The following is a 27,210-nucleotide window of genomic DNA, read 5'->3' as shown; positions in this document are numbered from 1 at the left end:
AAAGCATCATTATGAACAAACCTAGTGGAGGTGAATATACCAGCAAATCTGGAAAACTCAGCAGTGGCCATAGGATTGGAAAAGGTCAGTTTTCATTCCAACCGAAAGAAGGGCAATGCCAAAGAATGTTCAAAGTACTGTACAATTACACTCACTTCACATGCTAGTAAGGTAATGTTAAAAATCCTTCAAGCAAGGCTTCAGCAGCATGTGAACCAAGAACTTCTGGATGTACAAGCTTGATTTAGAAAAGGCCGACTGTCAACATCCACTGGATCATAGAGAAAGCAAGGGAATTCCAGAAAAACATCTACTTCTGCTTCACTGACTATGCTAAAGCCTTTGACTGTGTGGATCACAACCAACTGTGGAAAATTCTTAAAGAGATGGGAATACCAGACCACCTTACTTGCCTCTTGAGAAATCAGCATCCAGGTTAGAGAAGCAACAGTTAGAACTGGACATGGAACAATGGACTGGTTCAAAACTGGGAAAGGGGTACATGAAGGCTGTATATTGTCACCCTGCTTATTTAACTTATATGCAGAGTACGTCATGCAAAATGCCAGGCTGAATGAATCACAAGCTGGAATCCAAATTGCCAGAAGAAATATCAATAACCTCAGATATGCAGATGATACCACTTTAATGGGAAAAAGTGGAGAGGAATTAAAGAGCTTCTTGATGAGGGTGAAAGAGGAGAGTGAAAAACCTGGCTTAAAACTCAACATTCAAAAAACTAAGATGACAGCATCTAGTCCCATCACTCTATGGCAAATAAATGGGGAAAAAGTGGAAATAGTGACAGATTTTATTTTCTTGGGTTCCAAAATCACTGCAGATGGTGACTGCAGCCATGAAATTAAAAGACACTTGCTCCTTGGAAGAAATGCTATGACAAACCTAGAAAGTATATTAAAAAGCAGAGACATCCTTTTGTGACAAAGGTACCTATAGTCAAAGCTATAGTTTTTCCAGTAGTCAGGTACAGATGTGAGAGTTTAACTATAAAGAAGGCTGAGCACTGAAGAATTGGTACTTTCGAATTGTGGTGCTGGACAAGACTCTTGAGAGTCCCTTGGACAGCAAGGAGATCAAACCAGTCAATCCTAAAGGAAATCAACCCTGAATATTCATTGGAAGGACTGATGCTGAAGCTGAAGCGCCAACACTTCGGCCACTTGATACAAAGAGCCGACTCACTGGAAAAGACTCTGATGCTGGGAAAGACTGAGGGCAGGAGGAGAAGGAGGCAACAGGACAAGATGGTTGGATGGCATCATCGATTCAATGGATGTAAGTTTGAGCAACCTCTGGGAGATAGTGAAGGACAAGGAAGCCTGGCGTGCTGCAGTCCAAGGGGTTACAAAGAATTGGCCATGACTCAGTGACTGAACAACAATAATGACAATAGCCGTGGCTATTAATATTATTACTTCCTGCATGCCTGATATAAGGCATTTTACATGCATTATCTCATTAAATTCTAACCTTGAGAGGTAGGTTTTGTTACTCTGTATTTTACAGATGATAAAACTGACAGAGTTGTTCAAAGATACACAGCTAATAAACGGCAAATTCAAGATTTGAACCCAGGGCTGACTCTACATTGTGTGCTTATCTGACATGCAATGCTGCTCAAGGCAGCCTTTTCAGATAAACGAAGTAATGGCTGCCCGTCTATCTTTCTCGTGTAGATCTGGAAGTAAACAACAGAGAAAAGAGAAGAAAAGTCAGCTCTCTCCCCGTCCTCGCCTTGGTTTCCTTCTTAGGAAACTAGGCAAAGCTTCACTAGCTCATCTTGTTTTCTGCTACAAAAACAAAGTCCTGATGACTTGTTGACAAGGATGCTATGAGCACCGAACATCATGTGCAAAGCACCCCAAGGATGACAAACACTCCATAATTCCTAATTAGCATCTCTCAGTTAGGAATCTGGAAGCTGCTGCTTTGGAGGTGAATTATAAATTTGATTTGCATATGTCAGGGCTGCTTTAAACAGAGGAAACTAGTTGATCTCTCCTGGGAGGGAATCCACTGGTACTATTTCCAAGAGCTCTTTCTGGCACCAAGGGAGGTCCCCTGAACACCCCTTCTCCTGTCATGCATTCATTCCTACCCAGAGGAGAAAATTCACTCAGTAGCCACTGGTGGGGAAAGCCGCAGATAGCCCAATCACCTTCACCACCTTACCCTCTTCCTGCAATAGAGAGGCGTAATTATGGTCTGGGGGTGCCCTGTGCAGATCACCTTTGGGTGCACATCCTGGGAGGCAGCATGGCATGGTTTGTAGGACAGCAGGTTCTGAGGCTCCCAAATCCTGCCTCCATCAACAACGAGCTGTGCGTCCTTTGGAAAGTTATTTAATCTCTCAGTTTTTTCATGTGTTGAGTATGAGGGCACCTACCTCCCAGGGTTGCTGTGTGGATGAAAACAGACTAATATACGGAAAGGGCTTTGCCCAGCACTGTCAGCATCCAGTAACAACAATGATCACTTATGGGTAATGATTTTATTATCATTATAAAGGACTCAGCCTTTCCTGGACACCAGTCAAACACTGGTACGCTGAAAACAAGGTAGTCAGGACATACCAGCAAAAAATTAGTACCTATAAAAATCCTTCTTCCCTTTCTTTTCCTCCTTATGTTTATACTGTAGTAAAATATATATAACAAAATATACCATTTTAGCATATCCATATTTTTGTGCAACCATCACCATCATCCATCTCATTAATCTCTTCATCTTCCTAAGCCAAAACTCCATGCGCATTAAACAATAAATCCCTATTTCCCTCTCTCTCAGCCCCAGACAACCACAATTCTACTTTCTGCTTGTATGAATTTCACCATGCCAGGTAGCACATGAAAGTAGAAAAAGACAGTGCTGATTCTTTTGTGTTTGGTTTATTTCACTTAGCATAATGTTTTCAAGGGTCATCCATGTTTTAGCATGTGTCAGTACTTGATTCCTTTTCATGGCTAAATAATATTCAATTGTATGGATGGACCACGTTTTGTTTATTCATTCATTAGTTGATGGACGATTGGGTTGTTTCCACCCTCTCAGGTATTGTGAACAATCCCTCTATGAATATTCATGTAGAAATACCTATTTGAGTCCCTGCTGTCAGTCCTGATGGATATACATCCAGAAGTGGAATTGCTAGATCATATAGTATTTCTGTGTTTCATTTTTTAAGGTGTCTCCTTATTTTTAATGGTAAATAATGCTTCTTAAATACTTACAAACCAGGCATTTGAATTACTTTTTCCCATTTAACTCTCACAGCAATTCCCATAGGTGGGTATTTTGACTTTACAGATGGAAAAATGGAACTTAAGACTAGACAGGTAATAAGTGCAAGACACTGAACTTAGCAAGGGCAGATGCTGGGATTTCAACTCAGAGCTTGAAGGCCCCAAAGCCCAATATTTACCACCGGGCCATACTGTCATCCCTTAGAAAGGAAGAACAATACTTGTCTTTCTCTTTATTATGTATGTGGCCCCTGGAAACAACAGAAGCGACCAAATAAATGCAGAAACCCAGGGACTTCCCTGGCAGTCCAGTGGTAATGACTCTGCCTTCCAATGCAGGGGGCACAGGTTCAACCCCTAGTCAGGGAACTAAGATTCCACATGCCACAATGTGCAGCAGCCAAAACACTTTTTAAAAATCCAGAAACCTAGCACTACCACCCAGCAGCTGGGTGACTTGAGACGAGTTCCTTCACATCTCTGCATCTCAATTTCTTCATGTGTAAATGGACTTAATGCTCCTAGGAATACATCCAAAAGGACTGAAAGCAGGAAAATTACAAACAGATATTTGTACATGAATATTCATAGCAGCATTATTCACCATAGTCAAGAGGTAGGAATGACTCTTCAGTGTCCATCAACAGATGAATGGATAAACAAAATGCGACCTCTCCATATAATGGGGTATTACATGGTAGCTCAGATGGTGGCTTAGTTGGTAAAGAATCCACCTGCAATGCAGGAGACCCCGGTTCAATCCCTAGGTCAGGAATATCCCCTGGAGAAGGGATAGGCTACCCATTCCAGTATTCTTGGGCTTCCCTGGAGGCTACCCACTCCAGTACTCTTGCCTGGAGAATTCCATGGACAGAGGAGCCTGGCAAGCTACAGTCCACGGGGTTTCAAAGAGTCAGACACAACTGAACAACTTTCACTTTCACATGGAATATTATTCAGATGTAAAAAGGAATGAGGTGATGATACACATGACAACATAGATGAACCTGGAAGACACTATACTAAGTGAAATAAGTCAGACACAAATGAACAAATACTGTATGATCCCACTTATATGAGATATTTAGAATGTGCAAATTCATAGAGACAGAAAGGAGAATAGATGTTACCAAGGGATGGAAGAAGAGGGAGGGGGGAGTGATTGTTTTAATGGTTACAGAGTTTTTCCTGGGGGTGATGAAAAAGTCTGGGGTATAGACAGTGGTGATTATTATACTATATTGTAAATGTATTTAACATCACTGAATTGTATACTTACCAATGGTTAAAATGGTAAATATCATGTACATTTTACCACAAGAAAAACATTTTTAATGGAACTAATAATATTGGGGTTGTTCTAAGGATTAAACTGGTGCTTCACAAAATTTAATGTGCATGCAGATAACCTGATTGTATTAAAATGCAATTCAGGACTTCCCTGGTGGTACAGTAGATAAGAATCCATCTGCCAGTGCAGGGGACATGGGTTTGATCCCTGGTCCAGGAAGATTCTGCATGCCACAGAGCAACTAAGCCCACAGGCCACAACTACTGAGCCCATGTGCTGCACCTACTGAAGTCCATGGGCCTAGAACCCACGCTCCACAGCGAGAAGCCACCGTAATGAACAGCCTGTGTACCACAACGAAGAGTAGCCCCTGCGTGCCATAACTAGAGAGCCCACGCACAGCAACGAAGATTCAATGCAACCAAAAATAAACAAACAAATGAACTATATGGATGAGTCTGAGCCAGAGTCTGAGCCTCTGTATTTCTAACCAGCCCCCAAGTGGCACTGACATCACTTGTCCGTGGGCCACACTGTGGGGAACCATGTACCTGAAGCTCAGGTGAGAGCTTAGGATTCAGCATGCACCAGCACGTTTTGACTTGCCTCTGAAATTTTCATAACCCCCAAGCACACTCTTTTTTACAGAAGTTACAAGAATCTTGCAGAGACTTCAGCCACTGAGTCTCCCAGAGTTGTCTAAAAACTTTCCTCTCACAACGGCATATGAATAAAAACACCCAGGTTGAAAACATTTCCATGTTAAATGATTCCAAGGAAAAAGAAGCATGCATAACACACAGGGGGAACCTCGGGCAGGCCCTTTCCAGACTCGGTTCCCGGGCAGCCCTCAAACACTTCTGGAGACCAGGAGTTCATCTGTACGCAATCCTGGCATTTGCCATGGGGTGACAAATAGATAGAACAGAAATAGGAGCTGCAGAAAATGATTCAAAAAGAACAGCTCCATAGCCTTGGAATCCAAGTCGTGTTCCTACGTCCATCCTCCTGCTAAACAGGGCATGCCTCCTTGAATGTGGGGCAAAATCTTGAGGTAAGACTGCCAAAATCATGCCCAAAATACAGCCTGGGAACAACAATCCAAATCACTGTTAGTTCTCACTCCTCATTTCTCTCTCATCTCCCAGTTTGGAGGTCAAAACTGTTCATACATGTCAAGTTCAAGTCTGTATCTTGTTAAGCTGCTCCAAGAGTTCAATCTGGTAAGCATAAAGCCCAAACCATAGGACAGTTCAACCCCAAATTTTCCAAATAGAGCTGAGAAGTTAATTTGGAAAACCAAACGCATTTTTCTGGACCAGATTAATTTCTAGAGCTTTACCATAACTGCAGCCGCTAATGCTTATTGAGCTCTTGTCACATGCCAGACACTGAGCTAAGCACTTTGCACATATTATCCAATCCTCATAAGAACACCATGAGGTAAGTACTGTCATCTTCCTGTTTGTACAGATGGGAAAACTGAGACACGGAGAAGGTTAAGCCCAAGGTTATGACTCGTAACTGGAAGAAGCAACACTATTATCCAAGATTTAAATCTTTCTTACAATGAGAATTTCAAAATGTGGTAGTATAGGATTGACATATATGACTCTAAAACAGTCAAAATTTAAAATTCAAACTTAGCCATAAACCCACAGTCCAAAAAGAGAACAAAAAATCCATTTATGTCCAATCTGAAAACACTAGTCATGTCTCCTCGCATGAATTGTCAGTAGACAGTCATGAGCAATCAGTAATAATAACACATTTCCCTTGTCATCCCAGTGCTATCAGGATTAGCAAATAAAAGAATAGTTGGCTAAATCTGAATGTCTGATAAACAAAAATGATTTTTGATATAAGCATGTCCTGTACAATATTTGGGCATACTTGCACTGGAAAAATATTCATTATCTATCCAATTCAAGTTTAACGAATATCCTGTATTTTACCTGGAAACCCCATGATCAGAAACTACAAAGCAGTCTTTAACTAGGAGCAATACAGCCAAGGCCCTGACACGTGGGTCCATTTTCCCAAGCACTTTAAAAAGGATCTTTCAGGACTTCCCTGGTGGTCCAGTGGTTAAGACTCCATACTCCCAATCCGTGGAGCTCAAATTCAATCCCTGGTCAGAGAGCGAAGATCTCGCATGCCTTGTGGCGGGACCAAAAAGTAAAGTTAAAAATAAAAAGTGTCTTTTGTTTGATCCTGCCAATATCCTCTACGGTTCATTAAAGTTATGTAATTTGCCTAAATCTGTGTGGCAAGAGGGTGGCAGAACTGGGACCCATATGTTGTATTCTAACTCTCCATCTACTCACTGTCCCAAGAGAGATACATAGCCCACCTCAAAAGGGAGGTCAGTCATGAGAACGCACTGGAAGCAAAGGTTCCTTAGGCCCAGAGCCGACTACCAGAGTAAGACTATTAGATAAATCTGCTGATCGTGTGAACACTGAGTTAAAAGATCTCTGAAATATCCCACTCCAAAGCACCTCGACATTCCCCGGGTATGCTCTACCCTTTGCTCCTTATATCCTCCTTAGAATTCCTGATATTTGCTGAAATTTTGGATTAAGAATTGGGACTAGAGAATCTAGTGTTCCCTCCAGCTGAACTTATTATCTTCTGGTTAGAACATCCCTACTCAGTCCATGAGGCTTGGAAGTGCCAACCTTTCACCCTGGTTCCAAAACTGACCTGTAAGGAATGCTCTGCCCTCCTGTAGAGAGGAGGAGTACAGGAATGAACCAAACCTGATCAGCGGAAAGGCTATCCCAGACATTCACTGGAGCTCCTAGAAAACAACAGTGCTCTTCCTCCATAGTAGCTAAAGTGACAGAAAGACTGGATGAAGACAAGAGAGGATGAAAGCAGAGGTGAGAGATGGAGAGAGAGATACTTGTCTGCTTCTATAAGTATCTGGATCCACCCACACTGAAGCTAGCATGACCCATAGACTTCTCAGTTACATAAGCCAAAGAATTCCCACTTTCTATACAAACAATTTGAGTTATGTTTCTGTCACTTGTGACCAAAAGAGTTCAGATTAATGCAACCAGTAAGCATCATCATTTTTTACATCAATCAACAGGCAAGGTAAAAAATATCTGGAAATCCTATTTGCCGTAATTTCTAAACATATCCAAAATCCAACCACAGCTCACCGGCTTGGTGTGACCCACCATTGTCTCCCATCCATGATAATCTTCCAACTCATCTACCTTCTTCTACTCTTGCCCTCTACAGTCTGTTACTTAGAAAGATGCTATTAAAACTCAAGAAAGGGACTCCCCTGGTGGCCCAGTGGTTGAGAGCCCACCTGCCAACACAGGGTTCAGTCCCTGATCCAGAACTAGGATCCCATATGCCTCAAAGCAACTAAGCCTGTGTGTCACAACTACTGAAGACCACGTGCCCTTGAGTCCTTGCTCCACAGTAAGAAAAGCCATTGCAAAGAGAAGCCTGCACACTGCAACAAGAGTAGCCCCCGATCCCCACAACTAGAGAAAGCCCATGTGCAGCAGCAAAGATCCAGCACAACCATAAATAAACAAGTAAATAAATACCTTTTAAAATAACAATAAATTAAAAATAAATAAATAAAACTCAAGACAGGTCATGTTACTCCTCTGCTCAAAACCCTCCAGTGCACCTCATTGCACTCAGTAAAAATTTTACAGTGGTTTAAAAGAACCTTGGGCTTCCCAGGTGGCTCAGGGGTAAAGGATCTGCCTGTAATGCAGGAGACATGGGTTCAATACCTGGGTCAGGAAGATCCCCTGGAGAAGGAAATGCTAATCCACTCTAGTATTCTTCCCTGGAAAATTCCAAAGACAAAGGAGCCTGTGGGCTACAGTCCATGGGGTCACAAAAGAGTCACACACGAATTAGCAACTAAACAATAACAAAAGACCCTGTTGATCTGGTCTCACTCTGCTGCTCTGACCTGCTTCTCAACACTCCACACCAGTCGTACAAGCTTTCTCCAAGGCCTCAGGGCCTTTGTACAAGATGTTGCCTTACTCTAAATGCTCCTTCCCCTGACCTAGACAGCTTCATGGATGGCTCCCTCACTTCCTTTAAGTCTTTGCTCAAATGTCATCTTTTCCATGAAACTGGAAAAGGTGATATTTCCTTTTCTTTACATGTACTTATTGTCTGTCTCCACCAGTTAGAATGTGAGCTGCACAACAGCAGGGCTCTGTGCCCATTTTACACTTGCATGTATCCCTAGCACCTAGAACACCACACAGAACACTGCAGGGACTCCGCACTGAGAAATCATGAGTTGGGCTGACAAGGTTTAGGAGGAAGGTGGGTCTGAAAAACAGAAGGGCAGTGTCAGGGAGACTAGACAAAAGCTGGAGCACAGGGGAAGGTCTAGAGACTTTTCCTCTATCGGACCCCAGGTTCAAAGTGGCATCTGGGCTCAACCCACCCTGTGCCATCCTGGTCTATCTTTGCAGGGACCCTGCTGCTGCTGCTGCTGCTGCTGCTGCGTCGCTTCAGTCGTGTCCGACTCTGTGCGACCCCATAGATGGCAGCCCACCAGGCTCCCCCGTCCCTGGGATTCTCCAGGAAAGAACACTGGAGTGGGTTGCCATTTCCTTCTCCAATGCATAAAAGTGAAAGTGAAGTTGCTCAGTTGTGTCTGACTCTTAGCGACCCCATGGACTGCAGCCTACCAGGCTCCTTCGTCCATGGGATTCTCCAGGCAAGAGTACTGGAGTGGAGTGCCATCGCCTTCTCCGGCAGAGACCCTAGTTCCCATCTTAGCAGACAACTAAGGGCAACTGGCTGTGAGGAAATGTGATTATATGTGAATGACTGAATAGTAGGGGAAAGAGTCCTCCTCTTAATCTGAGTTAATATAAGACTGCTCTCATTATCATTAATCTGATCAAACAATGACCAGCTTCTCAGACCTGTAGCATGCTGCTAATGAATTTTTCATAACTCTGTAGAGATGTTTTCTGCATTGCTGTTAATAATAAACCACAAAGCATGGGACTGAAAATGTATTTCCATTTTGTCAACTCTCTCTCCTGGCTTTATTTTCCTTCCCTCCAGGTCACCCTTCTTAAGGTCTTGCCCATCAATTATTATTATGGGATGCCTTGTATTTGTCACGTGTTAAGGAACTTGTCCCCACCTTCAGGTCAGTTCAGTTCAGTCGCTCAGTCCTGTCCGACTCTTTGCGACCCCATGAATCGCAGCACGCCAGGCCTCCCTCTCCATCACCAACTCCTGGAGTTCACCCAGACTCACGTCCATCAAGTCAGTGATGCCATCCAGCCATCTCATCCTCTGACGTCCCCTTCTCCTCCTGCCCCCAATCCCTCCCAGCATCAGAGTCTTTTCCAATGAGTCAACTCTTTGCATGAGGTGGCCAAAGTACTGGAGTTTCAGCTTTAGCATCATTCCTTCCAAAGAAATCCCAGGGCTGATCTCCTTCAGAATGGACTGGTTGGATCTCCTAGGGAACCAATAAACTCATGTGAAGCTTTCAAGTCATATTTGAGAAGTGGTGATCATACATTAGAGAGCTTGATTCAAATTTGGCAAACGAGATGCCTCATTTTTCTATAATGAGGAGATGAAGTAGGAAGAAGATGTGAAGGAACTCAGTTTAGAGAAAGGAAAGCATGCTGGCCCATCCCTTTGCCTTCCAATGGGCCTGAAGCACTTGGTGTGCCAGCCATGCTGGGCTCCATTGGGTCCCTCAAAGCCCCAGACTGTCTTCTACCTCTAGGCTTTCTGCACACACTTTCCCTCTCCCTGGAAGAACTTTTCCTCAACTCAAGTTAACTCTATGGACCTTCATGTCTTAGCTGTAGCATCACATCACTAGATCCATGAGGCAATATATTCCAGGTGCCAATACTTAGAACATTGCCTTATGTGCTGTATATAAATATATACATCCTAAGCCCCATATGGGCAAGACTTTGTAAGTCTTAACAGTCTCCTTTGTATGTCTAATGCATTTGACACAAAGTGGAATGAATGAATGAGTGAATGAATGTTGAAACTAATCAACCAGGTCACCTTTCAGAACAGACATTGGAAATGACTGAACACTTATCCCAACATCAAACCTATGACTCTTCTCCTCAAATTTCCTCTTAGACACACTGCCCAGAACACTGTCAGGATCATCTGCAATGGCAACACGGCCTATTTGAGAGTGGACTTGCCTATTTTTTTGTTTGTTTGTTTTAAATGGACAAAAGTCATCAAGAATCAATCAAGCCAAGTTAAGATGGTAGCTTTCCATTTTGAAGGCTACTATTTAAGGTTAAGAGAAAATAAAGAGACTTGTTTTCTTGTAAAGTGACTCTGAAGAAAGTTTTCAAGAATGTCTTAAGTTATGCCAGCAGAGCTGGAGCAAGACAGCACTGATTATCTGTACCTTCCTTTTCCTTATCCAACATTAAGTATATTAAGGGAGATAATGGTGAGGTTCTTTTTAAAAAGTATTTCTTTTTAAAATTAATGTATTATTCTTATTATTTATTTTGGCCATGCCATAAGGCATGTGGGATCTTAGTTCCCCAACCAGGGATCGAACCCACGCCCACTGATTGTGCAGTCTTACTGGATCACCAGGGAAGTCTCTGGTGAGGTTCTTGATCAGATAATCATGAGTCAGTGTCTGCTTTTTGATTTCAGTTTTGATTTCTGAGTTCTGCTGGAAAATGGAAATTCCATGATAAGATGAGGCTTACATCCAATCCACTGACAACTCTGACATCTGTAAACATGACATACGCTCTCCAGTGCACCATGGCCTTGTCTCCTCCTAAGTATCCAGCCCCTGGCCTGTTTTTCTTCTGTGGGTTCCCTGTCTGGTCCCAGAAAACAATTGGCTGCGTGATCCCCTGAAATCAGATGACCTCATCTGTAAAACTCATGTCCCTTTCTGAAGTCATTTCAGAAAAATTTCATCTTAAATTAGGTGTCTTTATTATTAACATGGTTATAACTGCATTTATTTCAACTGAAAGTACGTATTTTTAAAAACCAAGCCTGCCTCAAGTTTCTTAGCTCATCACAAGTGGATTCACAGATGTAGTAAAGTGACTTTACATATATATTCTATTAAGTCACAGATTTGCTAGTAACATTTGCCTCTCACAGTTGTCATTCCTGGAGATGCAAAGCGACAAACTCTACTCTCATAAACTCTGAGAGCTTTATAAATGGACACTCTTTCTAAAGGACCATGGTCATACATGAGAAGAAGCCTTATAAGCACACAGTAATTCTACTTCTAGGCATATTTCTTAAGATGCTTTACAAAGATTTCATTTCAAAAGTAGTCACTAAGGCTGTGTTTATGAGAGCAAGGAACCAGAAATAAATCTAACTCACTAAAGGGGGTTGTTTAACTCAATTATGCTACATCTTTATGCTGGAGTGTTACCAGCCATTTGAATTGCTATTAAAAAAAATGGTTTTGGCAGGGAAAGACATTCATGTCTTAAGTCAAATTTTAAGAGGAAAAAGAAATAAATAAGAGAACGTTATGAAATAAATAACATATAGTTGTTCATAGAAGTCATATGAAAGTACACATATGCATGCAGAAAAATCTGTAAGGCTCCATAACAAGATATTAGCAGTGCTGATCTGTGGGTGGTGGGATTCTAAGTGTGTTCATTTTTCTTTTTTATTAAATGTACATTCTCTTTTTTTCCTTGGGTGAATATACTTTGTTTTAATGGCTATAAATGTCTTTTAAATCACTATTTAATGAGTTCCCTTTCTGAAGTCAGTGTGAACGTCTCATAACCTGGCATACATAACCTCAAGAGCCACCAAAGCACCTGCAAGAGCTCCAGGGAAATGTCACAAGGACCATCGTGTACAATCACGGAGGGTATGGAAGGGACTTCCAGCTCCAGAGTTCTAACTCTGTGCCAGCCTGAACCTGGGGGCATCTTTCTTTCGTCTGTAGCAGAAGTGAAACAGTTTCCTCCCCAAACGGCCCCATCCTCTTAGGCAAACAAACATTCACAGCAGCACTAGTCACAAACAGTCATAAGGCAGAGACAACTCAAATGTTCACTGATGGGTGGATAAACAAAATGGGCAGATCCATACACTGGAATATTATTCAGCCATAAAAAGGAATGAAGTACTGGTGCATGTCACACCACGGATTGACCTTGAGGACACTGTGTTACGTGAAAGAAGCCACGCATAAAAGGCTGAGTACTGCGTGATTTCATTTGTATGAAATACTCAGAAGCGGGAAAAAAGTACCGAAAATAGATTAAAGGTTGCCAGGGGATGGAGGATAGGAAAATTGGGGTGGACTGCTAACAAGTACAAGGTTTAGCTTTAGTTTTCTTGGTTGTTGAGTTTTTTTGTTTTTGTTTTCTTGCATGTGTGGTGATGGAGATGTTCTAAAATTAGATGGGGTCAGTGGTTGCATAACACTGCACACGTACGAAAAGTCATTCAGTTGTGTACTTGAGGAGCATTTAAATGGTGACTTTTATGTTATGCATAGTTTACCTCAATTTTTAAAAACCTAGAAAAAGAAAAGCCGGGGTGGCTACATTAATATCAGAGAAATAGTTTTCAGAGCATGGAAAATTATCAGGATAAATAGTAACTTTACATAATGCTGGAGGGTGAAGTCACCAAGAAAACAACTCTCCCACATTTGTATAAACTTAAAAACAGCTCAAAATACATAAAAACAAAAACTGATGGAACTACAAGGAGAAATGGAGAAATCCACATTTAGAGTAGGAGATACCAACACAGATTACCTTTGTCTAATCAATAAAACTTAAGAGAAAACCAACAAGGATATAGAGGACTTAGTACCATCAACCAACTGGACCTAACTGACATTTATACAATACTGCACCTATCAACACCAGAATTCACATTCTTTTCAGGTGCACCCATTACCTTCACCAAGAGAGAATATAGTCAAAGTGACAAAATAAACCCTAAACACTTTAAAAGAATCAAGATAGTATGTGTTTACTCATCATAACTGAATTGAACTGTTAAAAGAAGTCAGAAACAGAAAGATAACAGGAAACATCCACAGTGCTTGGAAATTAAATGACACACTCATAAAGAACATATGCATCAAAGAGAAAGCTTCAAAAGAAACTACAAAATAGGTGCACTAAAGGGAAATGAAAATATAACATACCAAAACTTGTGGGATGTAGCTAAAGTAATCTTTCAAGGGAAATTTACAGTGATAAATACTTACATTAGTAAAGGAAAAAGGTCTCAATTCAACAAAGTGTCCACCTCAAGAAAACAGAATAAAGAGGCACAAAATAAACCCAGAGCAAGCAGGAGAAAGGAAATAATAATAAGAAGAACAAAAAATGAATAAAATTAAAAAAAAAAAAACAATATAGAAAATAAATGAAGCTAAAAATTAGTTCTCTGAAAATAAAACTAAAATTAATAAATCTCTAACCAGATTAACACAGAATAGAAGAGAAAGAACATACATTACCAACATTAGGAATGTAAGACCTCACTAAAAGAATAATAGGGAAATACTATGAGCAACTATCCAGATATAAATTCAGCAATTTAGATAAATTGTACCTATTCCTTCAGATCCACAAACTACTAAAATTCATCCAAGAATAAATTAAAGAAACTGAAAAGTGAAAGTGAAGTCGCTCAGTCGTCTCCGACTCCTAGCGACCCTATGGACTGCAGCCTACCAGGCTCCTCCATCCATGGGATTTTCCAGGCAAGAGTACTGGAGTGGGGTGCCATTGCCTTCTCCATAAAGAAACTGAAATTGTAATTAAAAACCTTCCACAAAAAAATTTAAATTAAGTCTCTACTCCACATAGTTTTCACTGGTGAATTCTACCAGCATCTAAAGATGCTGGGGCTGCTGCTGCTGCTGCTAAGTCGCTTCAGTCGTATCGGACTCTGTGACCCCACAGACAGCAGCCCACCAGGCTCCGCCAGCCCTGGGATTCTCCAAGCAAGAACACTGGGGTGGGCTGCCATTTCCTTCTCCAATGCGTGAAAGTGAAGTCGCTCAGTCGTGTCCGACTCTTAGTGACTCCGTGGACTGCAGCCTACCAGGCTCCTCCATCCATGGGATTTTCCAGGCAAGAGTACTGGAGTGGGGTGCCATTGCCTTCTCCAATCTAAAGATGAAATAACACCAAACACCAATTCTACACAATCTCTTCCAGAAAAGAGAAGTAGAGGAAACAATTCCCAACTCATGTTATGAGGTCAGTATTACCCTGATAATTAAATAAAGATGGTACAAAAAAGGAAACCACAGACAATATCACTTATGAAGAAAGACACAGAAAACTCTCAATAAAATACTAAGGAATCAAATCCAGCAACATATTAAAATAATAGTATAGCAACATATTAAAAGGATAATATTGCTTTGGGGGTTTATCACAATGTACTGTTTATCCCACTCAGATAAGCATAACAATATAAAAAGTGGCAACTAACTTTGCTCTACGGCCTACCTAATAATAATAATAACAAAGGTCCATATAGTCAAAGCTATGGTTTTTCCAGTAGTTAGAAGGTAAAGCATCTGCCTGCAATGCAGGAAACCCCGGTTTAATCCCTGGGTTGGGAAGATCCCCTGGAGAAGGAAATGGCAATCCACTCCAGTATTCTTGCCTGGAGAATTCCATGGACAGGAGAGCCTGGTGGGCTACAGTCCATGGGATAGCAAAGAGTCGGACACGACTGAGCGACTAACACTAACACTTTTGCAATGTGAGAGTTGGACTATAAAGAAGGCTTGAGCACCAAAGAATTTACGTTTTTCAAACTGTGGAGTTGGAGAAGACTCTTGAGAGTCCCTTAGACAGCAAGATCCAACCAGTCAATCATAAAGGATCTGATCAGATCAGATCAGTCGCTCAGTCGTGTCCAACTCTTTGAGACCCCATGAATTGCAGCATGCCAGGCCTCCCTGTCCATCACCATCTCCTGGAGTTCACCCAGACTCACGTCCATCAAGTCAGTGATGCCATCCAGCCATCTCATCCTCTGTCGTCCCCTTCTCCTCCTGCCCCCAATCCCTCCCAGCATCAGAGTCTTTTCCAATGAGTCAACTCTTCGCATGAGGTGGCCAAAGTACTGGAGTTTCAGCTTCAGCATCATTCCCTCCAAAGAAATCCCAGGGCTGATCTCCTTCAGAATGGACTGGTTGGATCTCCTTGCAGTCCAAGGGACTCTCAAGAGTCTTCTCCAACACCACAGTTCAAAAGCATCAATTCTTGGGCGCTCAGCCTTCTTCACAGTCCAACTCTCACATCCATACATGACCCCAGGAAAAACCGTAGCCTTGACTAGATGAACCTTTGTTGGCAAAGTAATGTCTCTGCTTTTGAATATGCTATCTAGGTTGGTCATAACTTTCCTTCCAAGGAGTAAGCGTCTTTTAATTTCATGGCTGCAGTCACGATCTGTAGTGATTTTGGAGCCCAGAAAAATAAAGTCTGACACTGTTTCCATCATAAAGGAAATCAACCCTAAATATTCATTGGAAGGACTGATGCTGAAGCTGAAGCTCCAATACTTTGGCCACCTGATGCAAAGAGCTGACTCACTGGAAAAGACCCTGATGCTGGGAAAGATTGAAGGCAGGAGGAGAAGGGGATGACAGAGGACAGGATGATTGGATGGCATCATCAACTCAATGGACATGAGTTTGAACAAACTCCAGAAGACAGTGAAGGACAGGGAAACCTGGCATGCTGCAGTCTGTGGGGTCGCAAAGAGTGAGATGATACGACTGAGCGACTAAACAACAGTAAAAACAAAGACCCTGGATGGGTTCTTTTTTATACCTGATAAGTTCTTTATTACACCTGTCTATTAGTCTCATTGCTCAAGTCCAGGCCGCCCAACACTGCCCAAGGCACCATGCCAGTGCCTTTGTGGATGGGCACAAAGAGACATATTCATGACAAGTTCTGATTGCTGCGATACTCTGGGTAGGATTGGTGCACAGGCAAAGGAAATGTCACCATCAATAGTGACCCCAGAATCCAGAATTCTGTAAGAATAGAACTCACACAGGACAAAGCAGGGAGGCAGTGGCTGCAAAATTTGGGTTGGAGACTTGTCAGGAATCTGTGGAGGTGGCTCTCTTGTCTCTACCTGGCAGGTTCCAGATCTAAATGCAAACACTTCTTGAGAGTTTGTCAGCCAAAGGAAGGACTGACCTTATTATCTTTTCCTCAGAGAGTAGAACCAAAGGATAGAAGTCATCAGAGAGCAGATACAGGTATACATAACGAGGATAATTCTAACCTTTATAACTCACCCATATCAAAAGGCTGACTTATAAAAGGGCTTGAATAGACATTTCTCCCAAGAGGATATACAAATGGTCAATCGGCACATGAAAAGATGCTTAATTCATTAGTCACTGTGCTGTGCTGTGCTGTGCTAAGCCGCTTCGGTTGCGTCTGACTCTTCGAGACCCTATGAACTATAGCCCACCAGGCTCCTCTGTCCATGGGATTCTCCAGGCAAGAATACTGGAGTGGGTTGCCATGCCCTCCTCCAGGGGATCTTCCCAACCCAGGGATAGAACCCATGTCTCTTTCATCTCCTGCACTGGCAGGCAGGTTCTTTACCACTAGCGCCACCTAGGAAGTGCAAATAGTAGGGAAATGCAAATCAAAACCACAATGAGACACCACTCCATGCCCACTAGGATGGCTATAATCAAAAAACCAGAAACTCGTAGGTATTGCCAAGGAGGTAGAGAAATTGGAACCCTGGGGCATTGTTGGTGGAAACAGAAAATGGTACAGTCACTGTGGAAAACAGTATGATGGTTTCTCAAAATATTTAACACAGAATTACCATATGACCCAGCAATTCCACTCTAGATATATAACCCCAAAGAATTCAAAGCAGGGAACCAAACAGATACTCGTAGAATAGTGTTCACAGCAGCATTATTCACAATAGTCAAAAGATGAAAATAACTCAAGGTTTTTCAACACAGGACAGATAAAGAAAACATAGACTATCCATACAATGTAATATTATTCAGCCATAAAAAGGAATGAAATACTGGTATATATACTATAACATGAATGAACCTTAGAAACATTATGCTATATGATAAGAGCTGGACACAAAGGGCACACAGTGTACGATCCAACTTACATGAGATAACTAGAATAGTCAAGTTCATAGAGACAGAAAATAGAATAGAGGTGACCCTGTGGCTGGGGGCAGGTACAGAAAGGATACGGAATTTTTATTTGGAGTGATGAAAAAGTTATCCAGATGGATGGTGATGATGGATGCATAACACCGTGAATGTCCTTAACGCTGCTGAACTGTACATTTAAAAACAGTCAAAATGGTAAATTTCAGGTGATATATATATATATAAAACCACAATTTTTAAAAAATGAAAAAAATTTTAAAGGCAGCCTTGTGAAGTAGTGCGTGCCCCAAATCACCTAGCCAAAGCTGGACATGGGCAGGAAGTGGGCTTGCACAACCTCTAGGGTCCTCTAACCTTGAAAGAACACACTTTACAAGCCCTTGGATATCTCGGCTTCTGACTCTTCTCTTTGCCGCACAAGCTTGAGACAAGTTCACAAGTAGTAAGGCCCAGCCCCAAGTTGGTATTTTGTTATCCAACTTGCAGTTATGATGAGCACGTGGTTTAAAGACTAAAGCCTGCCAGGCACTGATGCGAAGTGAGTCACCTGTGAGCAAATTCAAAGATGCAGACCTGGTATAAGAATCTTGATTGCTAACGTCACCTGCAACCCAGCAGGTGTGCCACTATCCCATAGAAGGCTTCCATGGGCTTCTCCTTTTCACGCCTTGCTGTGTTAGTCCCTGCCTCTCACACACTGCGGCCTCAGTGATCAATGACTGAATAAATGAAACTCCCCTCAACTACCCAGGGCTGAAGCATCTCACCTCCCCGTGACCATCTACAGAGGGTATGATCATCAAAACCTCCGAAGCTAGTAAGCATTTGCCGTGTGCCAGGCACTTAAGACAGCTTTGTAATACATGAGTCCACTGAATCATCATAACAACCCTATGTCAAACTGTCCCGATTTTATGAGCAAGAAAACTGAGGCTCAGCAAGGAGAACTCATTGACCCTCAGGTTACTGAGCTAGTAAATCCTGAACTCAGACTGGGATCCAAGCAGTCGTACTGCAGAGCCCAAGCCTTCCCGACTATTTAGCTCTACTGTTTCAAGCACTGACCCAAATTTCCAAGGACTCAATTATGCTATAATTTTTGAGCCTTCATCTCATTTTTCTCTCCTGGTCCAGGGAAATCGAAGGCATCCATCTTTGGAATGCATCCATGGCTTTAATCAATGGCTGCCTAGTAACTCCAGGGGGCCCATGCTTTCAGTCTTTATCAAGAACAAGCTTTCCATTATGACAAAACACAGAAAGAAAGAAAGTGAATGTGTTAGTCACTCAGTCGTGTCTATTCTTTGCAACCTTGTGGACTCCTCTGTGCATGGGATTCTCCAGGCAAGAATACTAGAGTGGGTTACCATGCCCTTCTCCAGGGGATTTTCCTGCCCTAGGGATCGAACTGGGGTCTCCTGCATTGTAGTCAGATTCTTTACCATCTGAGCCACCAGGGAAGCCTGAAATCACCTCAATGCTCAAAAGTAGCACTGACCAACTGAAATACACTTTGAGCTGCCTGTATCACTTAAAATGTTCTAATAACCTCAGGAAAAAAATAAGATGCAGATGAAATTAATTTTAACATAGTTTGTTTAACCCAATATGTCTAAAAAAAATCAATGAGCTATTTCACATTCTATTCTTTATTCTAAGAGTTTGGGATCTGGTGTGTATTTCACAGGGGCTTCCCTGGTGGCTCAGTGGTAAAGAATCTGCCTGCAATGCAGGAGCCATAAGGAGATGCAAGATGGATCCCTGGGTCAGGAAGATGCCCTGGAGGAGGGCACGGCAACCCGCTCCAGTATTCTTGCCTGGGAATCCCATGGACAGAGGAGCCCTGCAGGCTACAGTCCATAGTGTTGCAAAGAGTCAGACACGACTGAAGCGACTTGGCATGCACCGTAGCACATGTATTTTACAACTATAGCACATTTCGATTAGAACTCGCCACATTTCAATTGATCAACAGCCAAAGTGGCAAATGGCTGGACCTTTCAGATCTACAATCCTCTTCTCATCTTTCCTTTTCTCTGTGAATGCCCTGCTTTGTCTCCATCAGTTCTGTATTTCTCTTCCATCACCATCGGGAATGGTCACTGATGGGAGCATGTGAGTGGTGGAGTATTCCATCCTCACCATTCTCATGAATCCCCCAGCTCCCATCTCGGATCACACTGCTCTGATTGTCTGTTCTTCCTCCTTCGCCTGCACTTGCCCTCAGCTTTGCTTTCTTTGCTTCCAGGTCAGGCCCTCTTTGGGACTCCAGAGAGGAGCTGTCAACCTCTTCCCAGAATCAAGGCTCCCTGAATTTGCAGGATTGGGGTCAGATCAGTGACTCCAAACCTCAGTCAACTGGCTTGTAAAACAGGAACAACTATAGTTATGGTCACTCCCCACTGGAGAGACATTCCAAGGGTCACAGAAACCCTGCCAAAGAAAATCAGGCTTTTTTTTCCTCTCCCATGTCTGTCCCTTTTCCCTCCCCACCCCTCATCTTCTCCATCCTCCTTCCTGGATGCCTTGTCCCCCTTGGCTTCCTTGGCTTTTGAATACTTCCATTGCCCAGCTCCAGAGCAGCAAGGAGGAAGCCCAGGTCCCACAGATAGAGTCCGATGCGGATGGCTGGAAGACAGCCCAGAAAACCAGTCGTCCTCAGGGAGAGGAGGAAGACTCCTCAGTTTTCTACCCATTAGAGGAAGGATTAGAGCTCCCTAGTAGAACCTTTCACAGAGAACCCTCCACAGAGAACCCTTCAGAACCCTTGTTGCTGAGTCAAACGTTTGGGATCACACTCCACCCATGTCCCTACGAGAAAAAGGCAGAGGCTGGGTCACTGCAGGCTGGCCACCATCTATGGAAAACCACATGCTCCTCTCGTCTATGCAGATTCCCAGGTCCTTCTCAACCAGAAACAGGAAAGATGAAATTCTGGCCTGAGACAACTGCCTCCTTAAACCCAAGCTCTTGGTCATCAAAATACAGGCAACCAAAAATCAAAACAAAACATAAATCCAGACTAAGGATATGGAAAACCAGGTCCTTTCCCACACTGTAAGTAAAAGGTAATTTGGCAAGACCTATCAAAAGTCCAGAAACTTTGCATATTGCCAGATCCAGCAATTCTACTTCGAGAAATCAAAGACAAGCATTACTACAGGCCACGAGGATGTCTACCACAGTATTATTTATAATAGTAGAAAATGGTAAACATATACAACTTTAAGAATTACATTAAATAAGTTAAATAAATTTTCGTATGTTCATATAACACTACACAACCATTAAAAATATTGTTTAATAAGGTGAAAAGATATTCCTGACATGTTAAGTGAACTTTATATATCCAGCCTTCCTCAAATCTCCAGGCTCACAAACCCAACTGTCTACTTCACAAACATTAAATGTCTAAACAGGCCTGAATCGTCAAGCCCAATCTGATGCACCCCAAGTCTTCACACTTCAAATAATGGCACCACCATTCATTTAGTTCTTAGGCCAAACACCTAAGAATAACCCTCAGTTCTTTATTTCCCTTCGCGCCTCACATCAATTCGTGAGCACCTCTCATGCCCGTGAACTTCTGAGTCCAACTACTTGCTCCATCTCCCCATCATCACTGGAGTCAAAAGGACCGTCATTCCTGGCTTTGACTCCCACACCAGCCTCCCAGTTTGTTTCCCTGCTCCCAGTCTTACGCCCCTATTAACTATTTTCCCTGCAGCAATCAAAAGGATCTTTTAAATAAGTCAGTCCCCAACCCTTTTCACAGTTAGAACAAAATCCAAGTATCTTAGCCAAGCCCTCCATGACCAGGGCCCCGTGTCTTCCTCCTACTGTGCCCCTCATCCCTTCCCCACTCACTCTGCTCCAAATACAGTGGTCCCTGTGCTGTTCTCATAATATGTGGAATGTATTCCCACCCAAGAACTCTGTACCTGCTGTTCCCTCTGCCTTGCACACTCCCCAGATATTTCATGTCTTGCTCCCTCACGTCTGTGAAATCTCCCCAAGGGGTAGGGCCTTTGCTGATCGTCCCATACCCCTCTCTCTCTTTCCTATGCTCTTTTGGGTTTATTTGGGAATTTTTCCATGTGGTTCAGTTACATCAGATTGTTCACTAGTCCCGAAAGAACCACACCTGCCAAATCCATATCCTTGAATACGAACTCCCACACAGACCATGGGCTCAACTACATAATTTGCTTTGGCCACTAGCATTAGTGGGACATTAGCAAAGGTTACAGAAGCAGAGGCTGAAAATGGGCTATGAACTGGAGCCTGCCTTCTTGGAACACTTGCTGCTGCCACCATGTAAGAAACCTGGATGACACTATAAATCAACTATACTTCAATCTTAAGGAGACAGAATAGAAGGAAGGGAGGAAGGAATCTGAGGTGTCCTGCTGGAAAGGCCATGTGGAAGAGAAGTGGGGTGCCTTAGCCAACCACTAGCCAACCGCAGCCACGTGAGTCCACATGGGACCATTCAGTCTCAATGGACCCATCAGATAACCACAACTACACAAGTGGCCCAGGCAAGATCACAACTGGCCGGCTGAGTCCAGTCCCAACTGCAGACTTGTAAGCAGATAAATAACTGTTGTTTTAAACCACTAAGTCCTGGGTTGGCTAGTTTTAGAGCAGTAGATAACTATTACGCTAGCTTCTCATTAGCTGTGGCAGAGACTACCAGCTCTTCAGTCAGTTTGGGCCCACTTCACCATCTTGTTGGCAATGTTGTGACTCAATTCTAGCCAACAGAATGCAAACAGAACTGATGAGGGCACTTTCAGGGGTGAGGCTTTTAAGAGGCTTTGTTTTCTCCACACTTTTGTCCCTTTCTGGATGCAAACAAATGACAATGTTGCAGAATGGAAAGGGCCTGGACCATGAGAGAAACATCCACCAACCAAGACAGCAAGAGTAAGACTTCCACTCTACTGGAGCCATTATACATTTGGGGATCTATATAGCTTCACCTAACTAATACATAACTGAGATTCTCTATTCACTTGTTTATTGTCTGTCTGCCCCAACCCCACCTTGACATTCACCCATAAATGTAAGCACCTTGAGAGCAGGGGCCTCACCTGCCTTGTTTATCACTGTGTTTCTAGTGCCTAAAACAGCTCTGGGCACACGGTGAGTGTTCACTAAGTATCTACACCTGTCAGAAATTAAATATGGCCAGAGGGGCTTTGCAGCTCCTCCCACTTAGTGGCAGTCTTGTTCCCCAACATCTAAATTCAGGCTGGCATGTGACTTGTGCCAACACATAAAAGGCAATGAAAATGACATTGTGTGACTTCTGAATCTCAAGACCCTTTGCAACTTTCGCTGTGACCCTCTTGAAATACTGGGACCATGTAGAAACCCAGGTGATCCCACTGGAGAGTCCACGTGGAGGGAAAGGCTCGGCTCTCTCAGCAGCCAGTGCATCTGCCAGCTGAATGTGGCCACATGGTAAGTCCAGGCCAGACCAGCAGAAGAACTGCCTGGCCGATCCCAACACACAGAATCACTGAAAATAACGGGATACTGTCTGAGGTCCAGTTTCCCAAACATAATTAAGTCTAGGTATGGTCTCTCTAACCATTATTAATAATTGAGATAGAACAGATTAAAAACAAGTAATTGGTAAGTGATGGCTAGAATGCCCTTGCTGTATAAGGAGATTCTGTTACTTACTTATCCCCCAACCCAATCCCTGATATCTCCCTCCTCTTATAATTTAACCAAAATAGAACCCAACTCAGGACCACCCACACCTGGCCACTGCCCACCAGTCCTAGGGCCACTCAGTCATCTTTCAGATGGTCTCTGTGCCTCCAGGTTCTTTCACAACCCATATACCCTAAAGATCAAGGATCAGCAAACTACAGCCCATGGGCCAAATCTGACCCACCACCCGTTTTTGTAAGGCTTGACCTGAAACCTAAGAAAACATTTTTAATGTAAAAAAAAAAAATTAGAAGGAAAATAATATTTCATGACATGTGAAAATTATATCAAATTCAAGGTTCAGGGTCCCTAGGTGAATTTTTATAAGAACACGTTTATTTCTGGATTGTCCGTGGCTACTGCAAGCTACAGCAGCAGAGCTGAGTGGTTGCGATGAAAACCTCATAGCTCACTAAGCCTCAACACCTTACTATCTGTCCCTTCACAGAAAAAGCCGGCTGGTCCCTCCTGTTAGTTCCTCTTACCATCGGACTAAACTTTAAGCAACTTTTTAATTGTATTTCCTCCAAAACCTTTAAAAATTTCCACCTCTTCCCTCAAAGAGATAAAAACTTTGTTGGTCTGACTTCCCAGTTCTAAGGCAGACCCCAGGAGTTTGTGACCTGAATTCGTTTCTTACGAAGATCTCCCAGGTACTCGCCATTCTGGGCCAACCCGTCTGTAAGCTGCCCCTTGAAGGCAGGACAGTGCCTCTATCGTTTGTTGTTCTGGCCCAGAAAGCTCCTCTGGCCCACTGCAATTGAAACCCTCTCCATCCTTCACTCCATTCAGAGTCGCAGCTTTTTAACCAAGAATGCTTCCCTAACCACTCTGCCCCATGTTTCCCTGGGTGAATTCTATGGAACATCAAGCCCAAAAGACATCTTTGGAAAAAGACGTCTGCAGATGTTCACCTTCCTTGGAGTCACAATGTACAAATACGGCATATTAAAGGCTCTGAGAAGTCCTGCAGTCCAGATGCCTATCTATCTCTTTTGCTGAACTCAGCCTTTCCCCCGTGAGTAAACTATGGGATTTATTTTGTCTACAGAATACTTGTTGACCACCAGCATCTAGTACAGTGCCTGGAATTCAGCACTTGTTGAAAAAATGAATAATGCTGACATCCCATGGAACTAGGGTTCCACAAAACATACTTTGGAAATGCTGCTCAAGCTCCTTCTGCTGTCCCTCTAGTCTGAGCTGTTCCCTCCCATGTCGCCTACTCCACACCACGTGATGATCATCATCACCATCAAAGGAGCAAGCATTGCACTACAGACAGTGTTAGACCCTTGAAAATGTCATCTCTTTTCATCCTCACAACCACCTCTGAGGTAGGTAATGTTATTCTTCCACTATTTTGCCAAAAATGAAACCATGGGTCAGAAAACTTAAATCATTAGGCCAAGATAAAGTAAGTGGAAAAGGAAGAAGACAAGACTACATAGGTCTAACTCCAAAGCTCATGACCTTTCTTCTCTGCCAGAGTGCCTCCTGACAATGTACTGCGGCCAGCGTGGCTGGCTGCCCACCCAATATCCCTTCTAGCTCTCTTCTGCTAACAGAACCCTGGTTTTATACAGAGTAGCAACAGATCAAACCAGGAAATGAATTGCAACCACCTAAATCAGTCATGACAGTGGTCCCATTGCCATGCAGCTTGGATAAGTGATTTGACCTAGTGCTGGCCAAGACGACGTACTAAAACAACATTTGTGGGGTAGTGAGGAGAGGTGTTTTACGGAAGCCAAACAAAGATATGAAGCCTTTATTCCCTCCCACTCATCTGGTCCCCCTCTTCCCTACCTTGAACCTGGGTGTAATGATGAAAGCTTCAGCAGCCATCTTGAAACTGTAAGATAGAGGCCATGAGAATTCACAAAGATATCAGTCCTGATGTTATTAAGTCACTGAGCCAACTCAAGCAGCTATATACCTCCAGACTTCTCGTTACTTGAGAGAAAGAAACCATTATTTGCTTAACCACGCCGGTTGGATTTTCCGTTTCACACAGCTGAACACATTCCTAATGGATGCAGATGCAGTCTCCCATATCACTTACTGTTGAACTTAATCATTATCTCACATGTACGTTATTACTCTTGTCTCTCTCATCATAAAGTATGCTTCTTGGAGGGTAAGTCCATGTCGTATATTTTTGTTTCCACAGGGGTATAGGCAAGAATTTCAGGAATGGTCTGTTCAATTTACTGCTTTCTTTAGTGCTTGTGAGCAGAGAGAGATCATCGTCGAATAGCTGAAATATGGCTTCTATCTCTTATTTAGTCTTTCCATGGTGTCAATCGGAAAGCATGCATCAGAAATACCTGTTTATTAAACACAGCCTACTGGGCCCCCTCAAATCCCAACTGAATTAGAATCTCTGGGGTTAAAGGCTGAGAATGGACATTTGCAATAAGCTCCCCCAGGTGGTTTTGATACACAAAATTTGACAACTTCTGGGATTCAAAAACAACAACAACTGTGGATCCAAAACCTATGTGAGGTTTGGCAGGACTTGGCTGGACCCTAAGGCACCAGCCCTCCTCAGGGGCCCTACCTTAGCCCTGGAGATCTAGGAAGCCTAAATTGGCATAATTGCTCAAGACCCTTTCTTGGGCAATATAGATAACGTAGCTGGCACGCTCTGTGGCATACTGGGATTAGGAAACAAACAGATGCACTCCCAGTAATTGCCACCTCCCACCATACCAGTGCCTACCTCTCCCAGTTTAAAAAGAAACCTCTATGCAGAAAAGAAGCAATGAAATCAGTGGTCCACTGCAACAATCACCATGAGCCACAGAGCTCTCAGAGGATGAAGCGTGTTGAAAAGAAGAAAAGAAAACTAGAGAAAGTTACATACTGATACACAAGCTAGCATTTGGGACTCCTGACTCAGAGGATCAGAAGAGACCTCCGGTGGCCCTTTTGGGTTATTTCTTTATTTACAGCAGGCAATTCTGAACAGAATCTTCTCTGAGGCACTGCTCAGAGATGGAAGGCTGGGTCAGGGCATCCCACACTTTTTCTTCCATTGGCAGAGTCCCAGCCTGCATGGCTCTCCAAAGCTCCGAGAAAGAAAATACCTGTGCCTCCCAACAGAATTCCCACGCCTCTGCTACCCCTTGACACTTTTTCATTTCTGACAGTTATTTTCCAGGTGACAGGTGCACACAGAGACACATTCTAGGGGAGCAAACAGCATAGTCAATATACACAGACACACACACAAACTTCACTTTCAAACTGATGGCCTTCCTGCCTGCTGACATCTAGCCAAATTTAAAACCACGGAGGAGAAAGACTTGAAAGTGAATCAGAGAGAGGTGCTCATCCATGCTGGGACGGGAGCACAAGGGCTAAAAGATTCAGCCTGGGATTGAAGAGTGCAGGCCTTGGAAACTCGCGGGCTGGAACGAAGGGCCCTCCCAGCTCTGCACATGCCAGCTCCACCACGGGGAGAACCACTTTCCTCTGTTCCCAGCCCCATGGCCACCACCCTCAGCAAATGCCAGCTAATGGGAGTTCCCACATTTCATCAAGCCTCAAGCCATGTGTACCACCGGCCGGTTTGAGGAAGGGAGGTGAGTTAAACCCTTCAAGTGTTTGGAACACCGTGGATGCCAGGCATTTTCTAAACCTCTTGAAACCTTCCTTTGACCAGATGGCCTTGGAAAGGAATAATTTCTGCCATCTTCTTTCTGAGTAACTTTGCATCCATCCTACCTCCC

The 27,210-nt window shown here is 43.1% G+C and overlaps 1 protein-coding gene across 1 annotated transcript in view; it reads right to left on the bottom strand.

Moving 5' to 3' along the window:
* KSR2 (kinase suppressor of ras 2) overlaps window positions 1–27,210 on the bottom strand; it is a 429,355-nt gene that overhangs the window by 401,096 nt on the left and 1,049 nt on the right. The window lies entirely within an intron of this gene.

Source organism: Bison bison, unplaced genomic scaffold (assembly GCF_000754665.1).
Source record: "Bison bison bison isolate TAMUID 2011002044 unplaced genomic scaffold, Bison_UMD1.0 scf7180017864495, whole genome shotgun sequence".
Classification (NCBI taxonomy): domain Eukaryota; kingdom Metazoa; phylum Chordata; class Mammalia; order Artiodactyla; family Bovidae; genus Bison; species Bison bison.
The sequence above is the reverse complement of the archived record's forward strand: the minus strand, read 5'-3'. Positions and strand labels throughout refer to the sequence as shown.